Consider the following 17,927-nt stretch of genomic DNA (forward strand, 5'->3'; position numbering starts at 1 on the left):
TCTTTTGCCCCCTAAGTGTAAAGCTTACTCCCCTGTTATATTTTTTTGTTTGATTTTCCCCCCAGATTTAGTGTTTAAATTGCACACTTAGGGGGGGTCATTCAAACCAAAAAAATTACAGGGGGGAAACTAAAAAAAATACCAGGGGGTAAAGCAAATTTCACGTATATTTCAAAGGTGAAAAGTGATATTAACCCAAAAATTAAATGTAAATTTTTTATTAAAAAATGTTGGCTTGACATGCCAATATGTTTTGTTATGTCTATGACTTGTTTTTTCTAGTGGGTTGGATAGGAGGGTCAACTAATAGTAGAGGTTCTAAAATTTCAACCATGTAACCTTTTAAAATAATGACAAGCTAAATGGAGTGATTGAACTGGTCCATCTTATTTTGTCATCACTAGTTTTAATACACTTATTTTAAGCACATACAAATATGAATATCTAGCCTTGTTTGTTTTAAGTCTTTTCTGTTTTTATTTTCATAAAATACTTTTAAAAAATAAAAATGAAAATTATGAAAATGAAAACATAAAAAAACACTTTAAGTAAACAAGGCCTTGTGTTACCTATATAATAATCACATTTTAGTAGATTTGAAATAAATTCGGATAGGTCAATGTTATGGCTTCTAAGCTTCTCTTAGATTGAGTCTTTTGGTTTAGGGATTTTTGACATAGTGTGAATTCTACAATCCAAATTCATGCTGACGGATTTTAGGCATAGTCTAAATTATATAATCTAAAACATGTCATTGAATTCTTTTGTGTGATCTCGATTGCAACGCCACTTTTGATGGACTAGAATATGCATATGAACTTGTATAAGATAATAAGGTTGGTTCATTTGCAGTCCACAACATAAATCAATGAACTTTTCTTGCTCATACATAGTTAGAATGAACAATAATCTACTTGCAGTTTAGTACAACAATGGAGTTTATCCTTATTTGTTTCAGATCTAAAGCACCGACTAAACTTAAATTAATTTATGTCTCTAATAATTGATGATGATGGACGTGTTCAATTCATCAACATGCAATTTCAAAATGGAGATAATGTGAGAATCACGTTTTCAATATATTGTTACTATAGTATCAAATGATTGATCTAGTTAGATATTACCTTGATCAGATTTGTTTGTTATATCCATTGAAGCTTAATTTGTCCCAAGACATTTGATGAGATCGTGACGTGCACGAATGAGCCAATGAAATAAATATTTTTTCTGATTTATGATCTTGTGTGCATTTAATTGATTTTTAAATTATTAATAACTTGTTATTAGTGTTTGATATGTATATTATTCAATTTAATAGAGTGTTCAAGTTATTTATGAATTCAATAATTTTAGGGTAAATAACTTTTTCGCCCCCTGCCATATAGGCGAGTTTTGAAAAATCCCCCCGTAAAAAAAATTGCATGCATTGCCCTAACTTTTCCAAAATATTTTAATTTTAACCTTAAGCAGGACACGTCATCAAAAATGCTGATGTGTCTTTGTTTTTTATTATTTTTAATTAAGAATCTTTGACACATGTGTTTATTGCCTCATGTAAAGTCCAAATTGCCCTTCTACAGAAATTTCTTAGTGTTACTCTGTATAATTTTTTCACAGAAAACTTACTCCACAAAACTCAACAAATCGATCCACACCTGCATAATCCATTATTCTTGCAACATCAAATCACACTATAATCTTCAATTTAAAACACAACAAACACCATATCATCGATTTAGCAAAAACTCCATAACATCACTGTAACCAATCCAAGCATTCAACAACAACAACTAAATCGAACCGCAACTCGCATCTCTTTGAACCTCCCCAAATTGTAGCATCACTCCAAACAACACAACAAACACCATCATCGTCATCATGATTTCCAATTTGCAATTTCAACTTCGGTTCGTTCATCAACCTGCAACACTGAAGCAATAAACACTAACAACACAGAGCAACAATTCGGACAACAAAAATACTCGCAGCAACGCACGCATAGAGTTGAAAAAGAAGAAGACAAAGTAGAAGCAGTCATAAATGAAGTTATGAAGTTCACAATGTGAGGTAGAAGCAGTCAGAAACAAAGTAGAAGGCAAAACACTCGTAGCACGCACAAACCATTTTGCTACCGTTTTCAAGCTATGAAGTTCACAATGTGAGGTAAAGTTTTCACCTTTTTGAAATGGTGGCTTCCATTTCAGAGAACCCATTAACCTCATCAATGGCGTCGTACCCAAAAGAGGTAAGGGTAGACAAATTTCTTCTAGGTACATGTCACTTTCACCTTCTTCTTCTTCTTCTTCTTCAACAACAACAACTACAACAACAACTTCATCTTCAACTACTACAACGTCTTCTTCTTCTTCTTCAAGGAGATCTGTTTCACCTCTTCTTACACGTTCAACGAATTCACCTAATTGTAGGAACCAAGGGTTCAACAATGGCTTGAATAGGGTAAAATTGAGTGATTACAAATTTTCCATACCGTAAGCCATCAAAAAAGGGGTAGAAGTAACAAAGGGCGGAAATTAGGGTTCTGAGTTTGTTGGATTTTGTGAGTTTTTTGGGTAGAAAGTTTAGAGTGGGGAGAGAATAGGGGTTTGACGAGGAGATGAGGAAGGAGGACTGATGGGGTTTGTGGGAGAGATTGAGAGATGATAGAGCTAGAGATGCCATTGTTGAAGGTTAGATTGAGAGATTATGTGGAAGGGCAATTTGGACTTTACATGAGGCAATAAACACATTTGTCAAAAATTATGAATTAAAAATAATAAAAAACGAAGTCACATCAGCATTTTTGATGATGTGTCCTACTTAAGGTTAAAATTAAAATATTTTGGAAAAGTTAGGGCAATCCACACAACTTTTTTTTTACGGGGGGGGGGGGGGGGGGGGGGGGGGGGGGGGGGGGGGTTCAAAACTCGCCTATATGGCAGAGGGCGAAAAAGCTATTTACCCATAATTTTAAATTCTAAAATTTGAAGATATTAAAAAAACACTCTAGAAGGCATTTTGATCATTTATATACAAAAATTTAGAGGTTTTCGGTGGTGAGAAAAAGTGGTAAGAAATTTTTTTCACTTTTTAAACCTCTTAGAAACCCCCTTGAAGTGTCATTGATATTCTAGAATCCAAAACGTGTTTTTGAAACATTTGAATCCCAAGAGTTCAAAATTATTATTATTTTTTAAATAATTTATTCTCCCAATCATTAAACCTATAAAAAAAACCTTAAAAATGAAAAATATCTCGCAAGATTACTTTCATTAAGTTTTTATTGAGTTATAAACTATTTTTTATTGTAATAAATTGTTATCAAATAAGTGTGTATATATAAATTGATATTATAATACGTTGTATTTAAAAAATTGTTGTGAAAAACGATGTCAAGAACAAAATATAATAGGGAATTAGGGAGGAGAAGAAGAACACAAGGATTGGTTATAACTGCTATTTTTTTACTTTCTCTTAAAACAAGATTACAAGTTTACAATAATAACAAATAACCCCTCTCACCCTAAATTGGGATTTGCAGCTTAGCAATGATGAGAGACTAGTATGCTATTTATAATAAAACCTAACATACTAACTAATGGGCTTTTTCCACAAGGCCCATTACACAAGCCAACTTAATAAACAAGCTAGCTTAACAAATTAGGGTTTAAACACTAAAACATAATTTAACATGCTAACGACCCTAGCATCTTGGACACAAGCATGTGAACAACCTTCGACTTCATGCTTAATCCTGTCGAACCAAGAAGCTACCCTTCGACCATACTAGAGTTCGATCCAATATCTCACAAATCTCCACCTTGGATCTAACTCTACAACATCAAGGGAACAAACTAGCTTTCTTCATGCAGCTTTATCAACTGCATAGTGGAAAAACTTGCAACTCGGCAATGTCTTGGTGATCATATCAGCAGCATTGTCTTCAGTCGAAACCTTCAGCACTTGGACTTCTCCATGCTCGATTACTCCTCTAACGAAATGCAGCCTCACATCAATATGCTTAGTTCGCTCATGATAGGCTAAATTCTTCGACAGGTGTATTGCACTTTGCCTATCACATTTAACAGTGATACCTCGACCTTGAAGTTTCAGCTCCTTCGCAAAACCTTCAAGCCACAATGCTTCTTTCACAGCTTCAGTTAGGGCAATATACTCCGCTTCAGTGGTTGATAGAGCAACAACCTTCTGAAGTGTTGCTTTCCAACTAATTGCAGTGCCGGACATAATGAAAACATATCTAGAAATAGATTTTCTGGAATCCATACAACCTGCATAATTAGAGTTGACATATCCTTCTATTACTGCTTTACTATCTTCACCCAAGGCTCCACCATAAATTAGGACTCTATTCAGAGACCCATTTATGTACCTAAAAATCCACTTCAATGGTTGCCAGTGAGCCTTTCCAGGGTTTTCCATGTACCTGCTTACAAGACTTACTGCATATGCTATGTCGGGTCTAGTACAGACCATAGCATACATCAAAGAACCAACTATATTAGCATATGGGATGTTATTCATATAGGCTCTTTCGACATCAGTACTGGGACACTGATCAATACTCAGCTTGAATTGAGAGTTTGTTGGAGTCACAACTGGCTTCGAATTCGACATACCAAACTTTTCGAGAATCTTCCGTAGATATGCCTCTTGAGATAAGCATAACTTCGACTTCTTTCTATCTCTTCGAATGTCAATTCCGAGAATCCTGGAAGCAGCTCCCAGATTCTTCATATCGAACTCCTTATTGAGTTCAGCCTTCACCCTCGTCACATCTTCAACATTGTTGCTTGCTATGAGAATATCATCCACATAAAGCAACAAAATAACAAATGAATTACCAGGTCGAAATCTGAAGTAAACGCAGTGGTCGAACTGACTTCTAATGAAACTTTTGCGTGCCATGAACTTGTCGAATCTCCTATTCCACTGTCGAGGAGATTGTTTCAGCCCATACAAAGATCTCTTTAACCTGCACACACAATCTTCCTTCCCCTTTTCGACATACCCTTCAGGTTGCCTCATCAGGATCGTTTCATCTAGATCACCATACAAGAACGCAGTCTTCACATCCATCTGTTCCAGTTCAAGATCGAACTGTGCCACCATGGCAAGCAACATTCGAATGGACTTGTGCTTCACAACAGGAGAAAACACATCATTAAATTCGACACCTTCTTTCTGAGTGAAACCCCTTGCAACTAACCTTGCCTTGTATCTTTTCGACGTCACTCCTTCAATTCCTTCCTTAACTTTGAAAATCCATTTACAGCTGACTAACCTTGCCCCAGCAGGTTTCTTGATCGGTTCCCAAGTATGATTATCATGAAGAGATTTCATCTCATCATCCATGTCCTTCAGTTATTCAGTCTTATTTCGACTCCTCATAACTTCCTTGTAGTCTCTAGGTTCTTCGTCTAGAACCTCACTTGCAGAGATTAAGACATAAGCTATAAGATCTGCATACCCAAGTCTTTGAGGTGCCTTGATGACTCTTCTCGACCTATCTCTCGACAATAGGTAGTCATCGTCAGTTTCCTCAACTTCCTCAGCATCTTCTGCTTCTTCTTCGACTTCATCAGGGATATGCAATTCAGCATCAACATGCTCCGACTCAACAGGAATCTCTACCTGTTCCAGCTCTTCGTCAAATGTTTCTGTACTTCGACCAACATCATCAATTTTCTTAAAAATCATTTCAGCTTCATTGAAAACTACATCTCGACTGGTGATACACCTCCTGTGACCTGGCTCTAGGCACCATAGCCTATAAGCTTTGACTCCTTTAGGGTATCCCATGAACATGCATTTCAGAGCTCTAGGTTCGACCTTGTTTTGCCTAATGTGAGCATAGGCTACGCAGCCAAATACTCTCAATTGTCGAGATCTGGTGGATGTCCCGACCAAACTTCTTCAGGTGTCTTCATATCTAACGTTGTCGAAGGACATCTATTTATCAGATATGTTGTTGTCGAATCAGCCCCAGCCCAGAACACCTTCTTTAGTCCAGCACTAGTCAACACGCATCTGACTCTCTCCAAAATAGTTCGATTAAACCTTTCAGCCAAACCATTTTGCTGTGGAGTACCTGCAGTAGTTCTGTGCCTTGCAATACTAGAGGTAGCACAAAAACTGTCGAATGCCTCATTGCAAAATTCAAGGCCATTGTCGGTTCTCAACCTCTTGACCTTTCTGTCAGTCTGATTTTCAACCAGAGTCTTCCAACTTTTGAAATTCTCAAAAGTTTCATCCTTAGTCTTTTGGATGAATACCCATAATTTTCTGGAATAATCATCTACTATGGATAGAAAATACCTTGCTCTTGAATGTGATGGACACCTTGCAGGCCCCCAAAGATCAACATGGATGTAATCAAGGGATTAATGTGTTCTTTGTTTGCCTTTGTTGAACTTCACTCTGCAAGATTTTCCAAGTACACAGGGTTCACAAAACTTCAGCTTTTTGACTTTGTCTCCACCAAGCAGATTTTGTTTCCCTAATTCCACCAGACCCCTTTCACTGACATGGCCCAATCTCATGTGCCAGATTTCTGTCTTCGACAAAGGTTCCATGGATGCAACATTTGTTGAACCACTTACAACATCAGCCTCAATGATATACAAGCCTTGTATCTTCACGCCTCTCAAGACTTCCTTCGAACCCTTCACGACTCTTAGGATACTTTTCTCTCCTTGGAAAACATATCCTTTCTTGTCGAATTCACCAAGAGAAAGTAGATTTCTCTTCAAATCAGGAACATACCTGACTTCAGTCAACAACCTTATTGACTAATCATGGAGTTTGAACCTCACAAATCCAACACCTGCAATCTTGCAAGCCTTGTTGTTTCCTAGCAATACTGATCCACCATATTGATCACATAATTCCTCAAACAAGTCTTTGTTTGGAGTCATGTGCCAAGTGCAACCTGAATCCATAATCCACTCTCTTCTCGAGTCAATGCTTGAAACCACAAGAACATCAAATGATTCGAAACCATCTTGAACAATGGTTGCATTGCCATTATCCTTACCTCCATGATCTTTCAGGCATTCAGGGCACACCTTTCTTGTGTGACCCTCCTTCTTACAATGATAGCATCGAATGCCAGATTCTTCGCCACTCTAAGACTTTGACGGGCTTTTGCCCTTCTTCTTGTCAAACTTACCATCCTTTCGTAAGAGTTTTCCTTTAACGGCCAAACCTTCGCCAACAGTCGAAGGTTTATGCTCCTTTCGTTCGTTCAGGTCGTTTGAATACAAGGCTGATTGAACTTCTTCAAGCGTCAGGGACTCCCTTCCATACAAGAGAGTTTCTTTGAAGTGAGCATGTCATCGAGGCAAAAAATACAATAGTAACAGCGCTTGATCTTCATCATCGATCTTCACATCAATATTTTCAAGATCAAGAATCAGCTTGTTGAACATATCCAACTGCTCGGCCAACACTTTGTCTTCAATCATCTTGAATGAATACAAAGCTTGCTTCAGGTAGAGTCAATTTACCAGCGATTTGGTCATATACAAACTTTCAAGTTTCACCCACAACCCTGATGTCGTCGTCTCCTTTGATACCTACAGGAGAACCTTATCGCCAAGGCTCAACAAAATTGTGTTGTGTGCTTTCTCGATCATATTCGTCTTCTCTGCTGTCGTCAATTCTGCATTCATGGCTGCCTCTCCCTTCAACGCTTCCAAGAAACCCTGCTGAACCAGTAGGGCTTTCATCTTCAAGCGCCACAGACCGAAATCATTCACTCCGGTGAACTTTTCAATCTCATACTTTTTTGAAGGCATCTTCTCCACGCTCACCGCACCAATTTGTTGTGAAAAACGATGTCAAGAACAAAATATAATAGGGAATTAGGGAGGAGAAGAAGAACATAAGGATTGGTTATAACAGCTATTCTTTTACTTTCTCTTAAAACAAGATTACAAGTTTACAAGAATAACAAATAACCCCTCTCACCCTAAATTAGGATTTGCAGCTTAGCAATGATGAGAGACTAGTATGCTATTTATAATAAAACCTAACATACTAACTAATGGGCTTTTTCCACAAGGCCCATTACACAAGCCAGCTTAATAAACAAGCTAACTTAACAAATTAGGGTTTAAACACTAAAACCTAATTTAACATGCTAACGACCCTAGCATCTTGGACACAAGCATGTGAACAACCTTCGACTTCATGCTTAATCCTGTCGAACCAAGAAGCTACCCTTCGACCATACTAGAGTTCGATCCAATATCTCACAAAAATATTGTTTATTTTATATGTGGAAATATGTTAAAGTTCTCTTGTGTCTGTTACGGATTTTATGTGTTTGTATATACGAGTAAGATTTTTTGTCACCGTTGTTAAGCCTATAAAATACTGGTGTCTAACTATGGTTGAAATTTTTTCAATTTTTTGGTAGTAGTGCAAACACATTTGATGGCATGGACGCGAGTTCGAACACGTGACACCTTGCTTAAACATCTGTAAGAAGTGAAATTTTGATCATTAGGCTATTATACAAACAAAAAAATAAGTATAGAAAGTGTATGTTTGAACCAAATCAATGATCTCCAATTACAAATATATATTCCATATTTTTTATATATATGAATAATAAAATTTTGTCGCGCTTTTTTTATATTTCTCAATGACAAATATGTATAACATATATTTTTTATATTTATCAATTCACATGGATATAAATTTAAACTAAGTTCTCTCATAGTATTGGTGGAGGAGTTGGTGAATATATGTATATTCTCTTTTTGGGATTGGTATAACAAAAAAAGTTCTGGTAGTATTTGTACCTTCATTGATCAGCAAATGACTTTCATCTTTTTTATAGACCGGTAAAGGTTTAGGCCGATTTTCTAGGCTCAATGAGTCATTTTGGTTGGGTGGTGGTAATATTCTCTATAGTTGGTGTTTGCTTCTAAACTTTTAAATTTTTGTTAGGGTTTTGGACTTTTGAATTTTGGTTAGGGCTTTGAGCTTTTTCTCTTGGTTGTTTTTTGAGATAGACACATCTTGCTTTTTGTATCTTTGATGGCCTTTGTACTTTATTTTCTTTTTTGAAGTTTCTGGGTTGTTAAAGACCTTTGGCACCCTTTGTTACCCTGTTTGTTTATGTATTTCCATCGAACTTGCGTAATTTATTTCCCTCTTTTTACATATATATATTTGTAGGCATGCGTGCGCGTGTGCATGTGGCCATGTGTGTAAAATTATTTTAAACATGTAAAATGTTAGGAATTTTTAAAATTTTAAAAAAAAGATGATAAATATTAATGAAAAAGAAAAAGTAAGATGTTAAATTAGAATAGAAGATAGACGATTTAAATTTGAAATAATAGATTGAAATATGATATAGAAGAAAATTTGAAAGAATAAAGTTATGAAAAAACAAGTTTAAAATCAAAAGAGAGAAAAAAAGATGAAATAAACTAGTAATCTTGTGGGCGAAACTTTGAAGATACATGTCGTCGAAACATACAAATATAAAGAATAGATTTTTCTCTTATGATTAAATTTTTGTCAAAAACTTCTTCAAACAAATATATGATCTCTATGATGGTTCCCACCGTGAGGCGAATGATGAATAGAACTTTGAATTGAAGCATTCCCTTTTGTTGTCTCAGATAAAATTAGGGAAAGAAAGTGAAAATGCTTTTAAATAATAGTTGAATGATAGTAAAATGGGTCAACCTGCCTCACCGGCTATATTATTAACTTGTCTAAAAAGGATGTGGTGGAACTACTAGCTGTGTTGGAAACTACATCAATGCACTTTTTATGGTGAGGTAACAAGAACTCAGTTGCCTCCTCCTTCTCCTTAAGGTATTTCAAATCAAGTTGTTGCAAACACTTTGTTGCATCAACGTCTACTCCAACTACCTTGTATCACACGATCCACTCTTGTACCTTCGTTTAGAGCTTTGGTACTGTCATACCCCAAATTTTGCCCACACATTTTCTCCTATTCAAATTCAAATCAAAACACAAAGCTTCAAGACACACTCTCCTAAGCAATAAGGACCAAAACTAGGGTTTTGTATATCTCAAAGTAAAATCAAGTTCTAAGGCCTCAAATGAATCCCATGGCCTCTCATACTATTCAAAGAATCTCTATGCCAAGTTTCAAGTCCTGATTCGAAAGATTGCTCACTCAATGGCCCAAACGATCGATAATCGACTAGTTGACCTAAAAGTCAAACTATGCTCAAACCACAGTCAAAACTTCTGATTTTTGGTCAATATCCTCATTATGAGGTATCATTCATCATTTGATCAATTATTGATCACGATTCATCAAGAAAAGTTCAGAAATCAACAAAACCTAAAGTTTCTAAATTAGGGTTTTCATAGGAGAAAGTCAACTGAACTTTGACCGGCCATAACTTTCACATGGAACATCAGAAATTTTCCATCCAAAGCTCAATTTGAAGTAAATTTAATTCTCTACAACTTTGTCTCTCACAAGCCAAGTCCAAAGATGCTTCATTTGAGAGATATGAGCTAATACATTACAGGTCCTTCTAAAAGATCGCCAAAAGGCATTTTTTCTCAAAGCTCATAACTTGAACATGGTAGACTCAATTAAGATGAAACCAAAAGGAGATTTTAGAGGACTCTTTAAGCTTTCTAAAAAGTCCTATAACAAGTTCATGGCACAAAAATTGAAGGAGATATGAGGCTCAGAAGTTGGTCAAATTTCAAGAAGTGCATGAAACCATAATTGAATAATTTTGTGTTTTTGAACTAATGGGCTCAATTTTTGGACTTCAAACACATATATGACCCAAATAAGGACCTATAAAACATTTCCCATATTTTTGGCATTTTTACATATATTTATTTGAATTTTATTCATTTAAATGCAAAATAAATTGGGTAAAATATCAAAAATAGCAAAATAAATTATGGGGCTTTGCTTTGGATCACATAAGGGCCCAAGAAATACCTTGAGGGACAGGGAATTTCGTTCAAGCATGGTTTTGAATTTTTATTTTATTTATTTTTGATTTTTACTCAATTTAAATCAAGAAAAATAAAATAAGGATCAAATTGATATATGATCCAATCTTTTCACTCAAATATTATTCTTAGGACTCAATTAAATATTTGATTGGGAAGAAATTGATTGAATGAAAATAGAAAGGTTTCATACAAAATAAATCAAATTTTTTTCCAATATTCTCAAGTCATCAATCACACAAATTCTTTCCAAAACAATTGACCTAGTCTCTCCCTCTATATATACCTAACTTATTCAGAAACAAAGGGAACGATTTGGAGGCCAAACAACTAGGGTTTTCAAAGACACAAAAAATCAAAGAAAGAGGTGGAACTAGGAGTCATCGTTGCAGCCACTTGCCAAGCCTCATACTCATTCAATCCCCTTTCTAAGGTAACATAGAACAGGTATGAGTGATTACTAAGCATCCATGACACCTACAATGTGTATACCAAGTCTCACATATTCATACATATTTGTGTTTTTCGTATCCTGCAAATTACCATGCTTTAATATGATTTGATGGTTCTTTTGAGTTTATAAATTGTTTTAGGAGAGAATAGAACCGTTTTTCACGAAGTATGACGCCAGAACCATGAGATGCCATGGCTAGGGCATAAAGAAGAAGAGCTTTCGTTTTACGTGTTACAGGGTGATTCAAGCCAAAACGATGCTTCCATCGTGTTCGTGGCGTGCTGTTTGTACGATCTGGGCAGTTGTGCGTTCTCCCTAACATTGTTTCGTGGAGTTTTAATTTGTTGCAGGAATTGAAGGTTTATTCGCAGCTGAATCCACAGGAGAAGGCGCGGGTAAATCCGCAGGAAAAAGGGACCAGGAATGTGAAGAAGATGGTGACCAAGAAGGAGCACGCGTGGCTGAACGTGGTTGGGGGACTGAAGTTGCTAAGTCTCTTCCCACGCCTCATTGGAGGGTCAACGGTCCAACACACCCTCTCTCCACTCTGATTCGTTATCCTGTGGCATCATGGGGCCCGCGAGTTGACTAGTTCATTAACTTTCACCTTTTCTATATGACTTAATTGTGTTATATTACTAACGAATGAAGCTGCACAGCAAGAGTGGTAACATGATGTCACTAGGGACCCTGGAAACTCAGGTTCGATTCCCAGTGGCGTTATTTCTTTTTTCAGGTTAGTGAACCACCAATCCCATGAAGCACGTCTCACACGCAATCTCCATAGACCTTCGACCACAGCCGCCAAATTCAACCCCACGCCACATCCAACGTTCAAAAACATGATGTCCATGGTGCACCATCATCAACGCACCTCACTGAATCCAGAACCCAGGTTTTCTAAAATTTTTTATATTTATTTACCTAACCAGTTTTTATTCTTTTTTCTTTTAAAATTGCAAATCTTTTTTTTTCTAATTAAAACCAAACCTTTGTTTTTTTTAACAATAAAAGCTAATTTAAAACTTTTAGGCTTATATTAGTAACTAATTTATTTTTAATCAATAATAATTAGTTTTTAGGTTTAGGTTAATTTAATTAAATTAGGTTTTTAAACCCTGATTTTCTTTTTAGACTAATAAATATTTTTTAGGTATTAATTTAATTTTAGGCTAATTAATTGGTTTTAGGTTTTCAAACCCTGACTTTAACCTGTAAGATTTAAGATTTATCACCATGAACACCACAAATTGTTTTAAACATTGAATTTCTTCAATACTGCGAATTTCTCCTCTCACCTCATACTCCTTTGATTGTCGCATGCCTTTTGTTTATTTATCTTCTGCCATTTGAATTCTTTTATTTATTTTTTGTCATTTAAGTTCTTCCTTTTATTTATTTTCTGCCATTTAAGTTTTTCCGTTTATTTATTTTTTTGCCGTTAAAATTCTAGAAATTATGTATAGGTCGCTTATTCATTTTTTTGATGTAATAGTAATTAGGACCTTTTAATTTCCCGCACTTTTACTTTCCGCATCCCCCAGTTTCTGGTTATGTACCCCCTTAATCCCGAAGCCTTGTAATAGTTGTAGGTTTATTTTCTGTCTTTTAATGTCCGCATAATATAATTGTTATTTAGCTGCGTGGTTAGTAAAATAGGGAGTGGCAAGATAATTAAATTGAACGTAATTCACTAATTCAAGATAAATTTCTGAATACAATCACATGATTGCTACACACACCCACCTCTAAGGTAACACCTCTTATGCTGCCTTCTCGATCAAATAGTCAAGTCCCTTCGAATATAGGGATACCTTAGCTTGCTGCCTTCGATTCAAAATCACCACGTCCCTCCAATAAAAGATCATAGTCCCTTTCGAGTTGCCTACGATAAATATGATCTCGTCCCTCGATTAAATGGTGATAGTCCCTTCGATTGCTAATTAGGTATCCCTATTGTTGCCTAAATGACTATTATATCCTTCCCTAAAGACTACTTGCCTCTTCATGGTGAAGACAGTCTTATGGCGAACGATACTTTTTCTAGATGACCCGCACATCCAATTGAAAGACTTCCTGCCCTCTCATGGTATGGATAGATCCTTTCGCCCAAAAGACTTAAAGAACAAGAAAGACAACGTAGGGTAGGTAACTATTAATTGCTTGCTCACATTCAAAATCAAATGCTTTTCACACCTCCTATTCCAAAACAATCTCAAAACAAGGCTACGCTTACTTACAAGCTAAAGTCCTTAACAAAATCTTTTTACTATTCACACACGACATCTTTCAAATAATTCAAACAAACAAGTGAGCTAAGCAATTAAGAGCCCATGGATAACCATGGATGCAAAGGGTGCCTTACACCTTCCCTTTGTATAACTTACCCCCCGAACTCAATCTCTTTTCAAAGGTCTTTCCTGTTCTTTTTGCCTTTCCAATTGGATAAAATAAAAGTCGGTGGCGACTCTTGCTTACCGCACATTTCGATATAAAAGTCAGTTCACCGTATTACAGGTACCATCACTAGCCTCACGACCTGAAACATTATCTAGTTTCCAACTACTACAATCTAATATTGGAATACATAATACTAGTGAGTTGATTAACAACATCTATAACATCGTTCATCAACAGAAATCATGGGAAATAGAAAAAAGATTACTTCACCTTGAAGAAAGTCTACACAATGTGCCTCTAAAGAGAAACTCCATGCATGAAGCTCTTTCAAAGAGAAGTCAATCTGTCGTTCTTGAGCTGACTAAGTCGTGGTGAGATAAAGCTCCAAAATAGCAAAATGTGTCAAACTCATCCTCAAAGCCAAGGGGGAGATCGATGTAGCCATGCTCTTTCACAATACTAGGTGTCATACCCCAAATTTGTCCTACCCCTTTACTTCTAACTGGCTTAGGCTTTGCATTCATGTACTTACATCATCTAGGTCATAATCCACATGCATGCATCCACACCATGGGTACTATTCAAAGGCTAGCAAGAAAAGGCTCCATTGCAAAGAAGTTTGATCAAAGAATGAGGAAACTGAGGTATAACCATGTGGTGCTATGTTCATTGAAGTCCTCCTGGATCGGGGTGCCTCTCTGCTTCAAATCAGGGCATTGATTAGAGGGTACAAGCTTGCAAATCATTTGGTTCTTTAAATCAGGGTTTCTTTGACCAAAGTCAACCAGTTGACTTTCTGGTCAACATTTAATCAGAAGCGGCTTCTATGTGTGGAAAACTTCTCATACTGACCGTGTGGATGTGTTTGTTTGACTGGATGTGAGTGGAGGAGATTTAATCAATAATTTCATCAATAATCAGAAAAATCAGGACAGTTGACTTTTGGGTCAAAATCGGAAGAATTATTCGAATATCGGCTTTTGGTGGGAAATCGATCAAGAAATGTCGAGGAATGAATAAAATCGGGAGTTTGACAAAAGTTGCCAAAAATATAAAATAATCAAAAAAAGGAAAGTTTTGTACTTAGAAAATTTTTTGGCTCTTAAAAGCTTGATGATCAGTCCACTTCAGCATCAGATTACACGTGTCAACAGCCATTTTCTCAGAAAAGTCACAACATGAAAAATGCTCCAATCATAGCTCTCTACAACTTTATAGTTTGGAACATTTTCATTCGAAGCGTGGTTTGAGAGATATAAGAGCTCAAAGATTGAAGAAATCCATTTATGCAAGTCATGAAGCTGGGCACAATTCTGGTCATACGTGACACATTTCATCAAGCACGTGGCGTGCCAACTTTGAAGCCAATTCTAGGGCAATGCAAGAACTCTACAAGTGCAAACTTGGTATGCTTCATCTCTTTGCCATGTCTTCTATGTAATGCAACAAGATTTGGGTCACCTGGGTGAATAATGAATCATTTATGAATGCTCAAAGTCAAGCCCTTGCCATAGTATACGCTGCAAGAAGTGCCAACCAAGATCCTAAGTCACGCGCATGCTTTTCATCGAGCACGTGGCGTGCTGACTTTGGAACTAATTTTAGAAGAATATAAAGGCCCATTAGATGCAGTCTTGGTATCCTCATGTTCACCTCCATGTCCTCTTTACATTGATCATATGGTTGATGCAAATGGTGAACCATAGATGGAGATATAGGAACATAGAGTGGACCTCTTGGCAAATCACAAGTGCAATGCATGCGATGCCATTCTGCAGCCAAACCATGCACCAATCCACCACAATTCCATAACCAGCCATGCAGTGATCATTACACGTGAAAGCAATGCTTGGACTTGCTATTTTGCAACAACTTGTTTAGTAAGCCTCATGAGCCATACTATGCTATATGTTACCCCACTATAACACCCATGCAACCTCACTCTATATAACCCAAAACCCTTCACAAATCCAAGGGGATTCATTTTTTCTCTCTCTCGGTTTTCAGTTTCTCTTCACTCTCTCATCACTCTCCCCTTGCTCTCTCTCTCTATCTCTCTAAGAAGTTAGTTACACCTTTGTAACTAACTCTGAATCTTCACCACCACCTTCACCACCACCATAATCGCTCCCACCATCTTCATCCACCCTCATCATTCAAACTCCTCAACCACAACAAGACCTTCACCGCAACCGTCTCCACAAACTTTGATCATCACCATTGCCAGCCTCGATCAATCTAATCTCCTTGAACTCGTGAAGCAAGATCTCCAGCAAGCTCTAAGATTCATCACAGACCCTCCGAGCTCATTTCTCAGGGATTCATACTCCTTTGGAAGCTTCTCATCGCCATCCTCGAGACTCAAAGGAGCAAGGGAAGTCTTCTTCAAAGCTTGACTCAAGACTCGTCAACAGGTAAACATTCAAATCCTTCTCGGCATCGTAGTGAAACATGTTAGAAGTATATGCATCTGTGGCTATCTGATCGCATTCTTGTTGTGTGCAACTTTATAATGCTTGAGTTTTGGTTTCGGTCCGAGCAACTGACTTCTTTAAGCTTTTAAGGGCACATGTGAGTTTTGTATGCTACGAGGAACAATTTGATGTGATAACCTAGCGTTTTCCATGGAACTCATCACGTTAGGGTTCTAGAGTGATATTCGGTTTGCAAGATAGAGTTAGAATTAGAGGAATATAATGAGAGATTTGGAATCAGCATCAGATTCCGAGTCGAATGGCATCGGTTTCGTGGATTTCTGGGCGGGATGAATCGGGCGCCACCGTGAGGGCCGCCGGGGAAGACGACCGGAGGTGGCTCTCCGGCGTCTGTGAGTTTTATTTGTTGCCTTTCCGTCATCCTACGTGGCATGATCTTACTGGTTCCTTTTCCTATTTAGTGGTTATTCCATCAATATCCAAATGATTGAATTGCTCGTTGGCTTGCAGTGATTGGCTGGGATAGTATTTTTGTCTTATTCATTTAAGTGAACTTGTTGACCAATTGATATCCTATTAGTTACTCAGCATGTCACGTTTCATACATAAAAACCATATGATACAAATAATAAATGCTGATACAGTGAAAAAATGAAATAATGGTGGTGATGCCATGATGGACGGCGCGTGTGGGCCTTGCCCTAAGATCTGGATCTCACTCCTAATTTGCTAATGCACCATCACCCCATGTAATTGGGCCATGAGCGCTGGTGCTCTTTGCACCCCTCTGTTTGGGCCCAGTTTGCCTCATAACTTGATTTTAGTCCATTTCCTTCATTACTAACGCAACCCCCCCTGTTTAGAATTTCTTTTCCTTTTGATTTTGTTTTCTTTTAACTTTTTAACTCATAATTCCTATTTTACTCAAATAAAAATACATAAAAAATTTGCTCTTAGATTTTTAGGTTGACTAAATAATTGCCTTGATTTTGTTATTTTTTCTTAGTTGTTTTAATCCCTTTAATAAGTCTTTTTTTTTACAATATGTTTGATATTCTTTGTTTTAATATTTCCTCGTGAATAATTCTCTAATAGACTTAGGTATTAATTTTAGTCTTGCTTTTTATAGAATTAAGTGATATAGGTGTGTTTGTGAATACCATTTGTTTGCTATAATTCTCAATTTTATTTGTCGCATATTGATTTTCCTTTACCTATTCCATGCATAGTTTTGTTGTTAATAAATTGTATAGTTTATCATTTTAAATCCCTTATATTAGACAACTTAGACTAGATTTAGAAATAGTTCCCTTCTTTCATTCTTTTCCCTTTCGACTTTTAAAATACTTAATAAATATCGATGAAGATCATACCGTTATTATATTTCATAGTAGGAAGGAAATGATTGGGGTGTAGGCCCCGATGTATGTTCTTTCCTACTTAGCGGAGAAGAAATGATTGAGGTGTGAAGCCTCGATGTATTTCTTAACCGTTATTTAGAGAAACGATTGTGGTGTAGGCCTCGATGTGCATTCTCTAAATATTCACAAAAGAACTCCTTTTTGTATTTCCTTTACTTAGCGGAGAAGAAATGATTGAGGTGTGAGGCCTCGATGTATTTCTTAACCGTTATTTAGAGAAACGAT

Source organism: Vicia villosa, linkage group LG7, assembly GCF_029867415.1.
Source record: "Vicia villosa cultivar HV-30 ecotype Madison, WI linkage group LG7, Vvil1.0, whole genome shotgun sequence".
In the NCBI taxonomy this organism is placed as follows: Eukaryota; Viridiplantae; Streptophyta; class Magnoliopsida; order Fabales; family Fabaceae; genus Vicia; species Vicia villosa.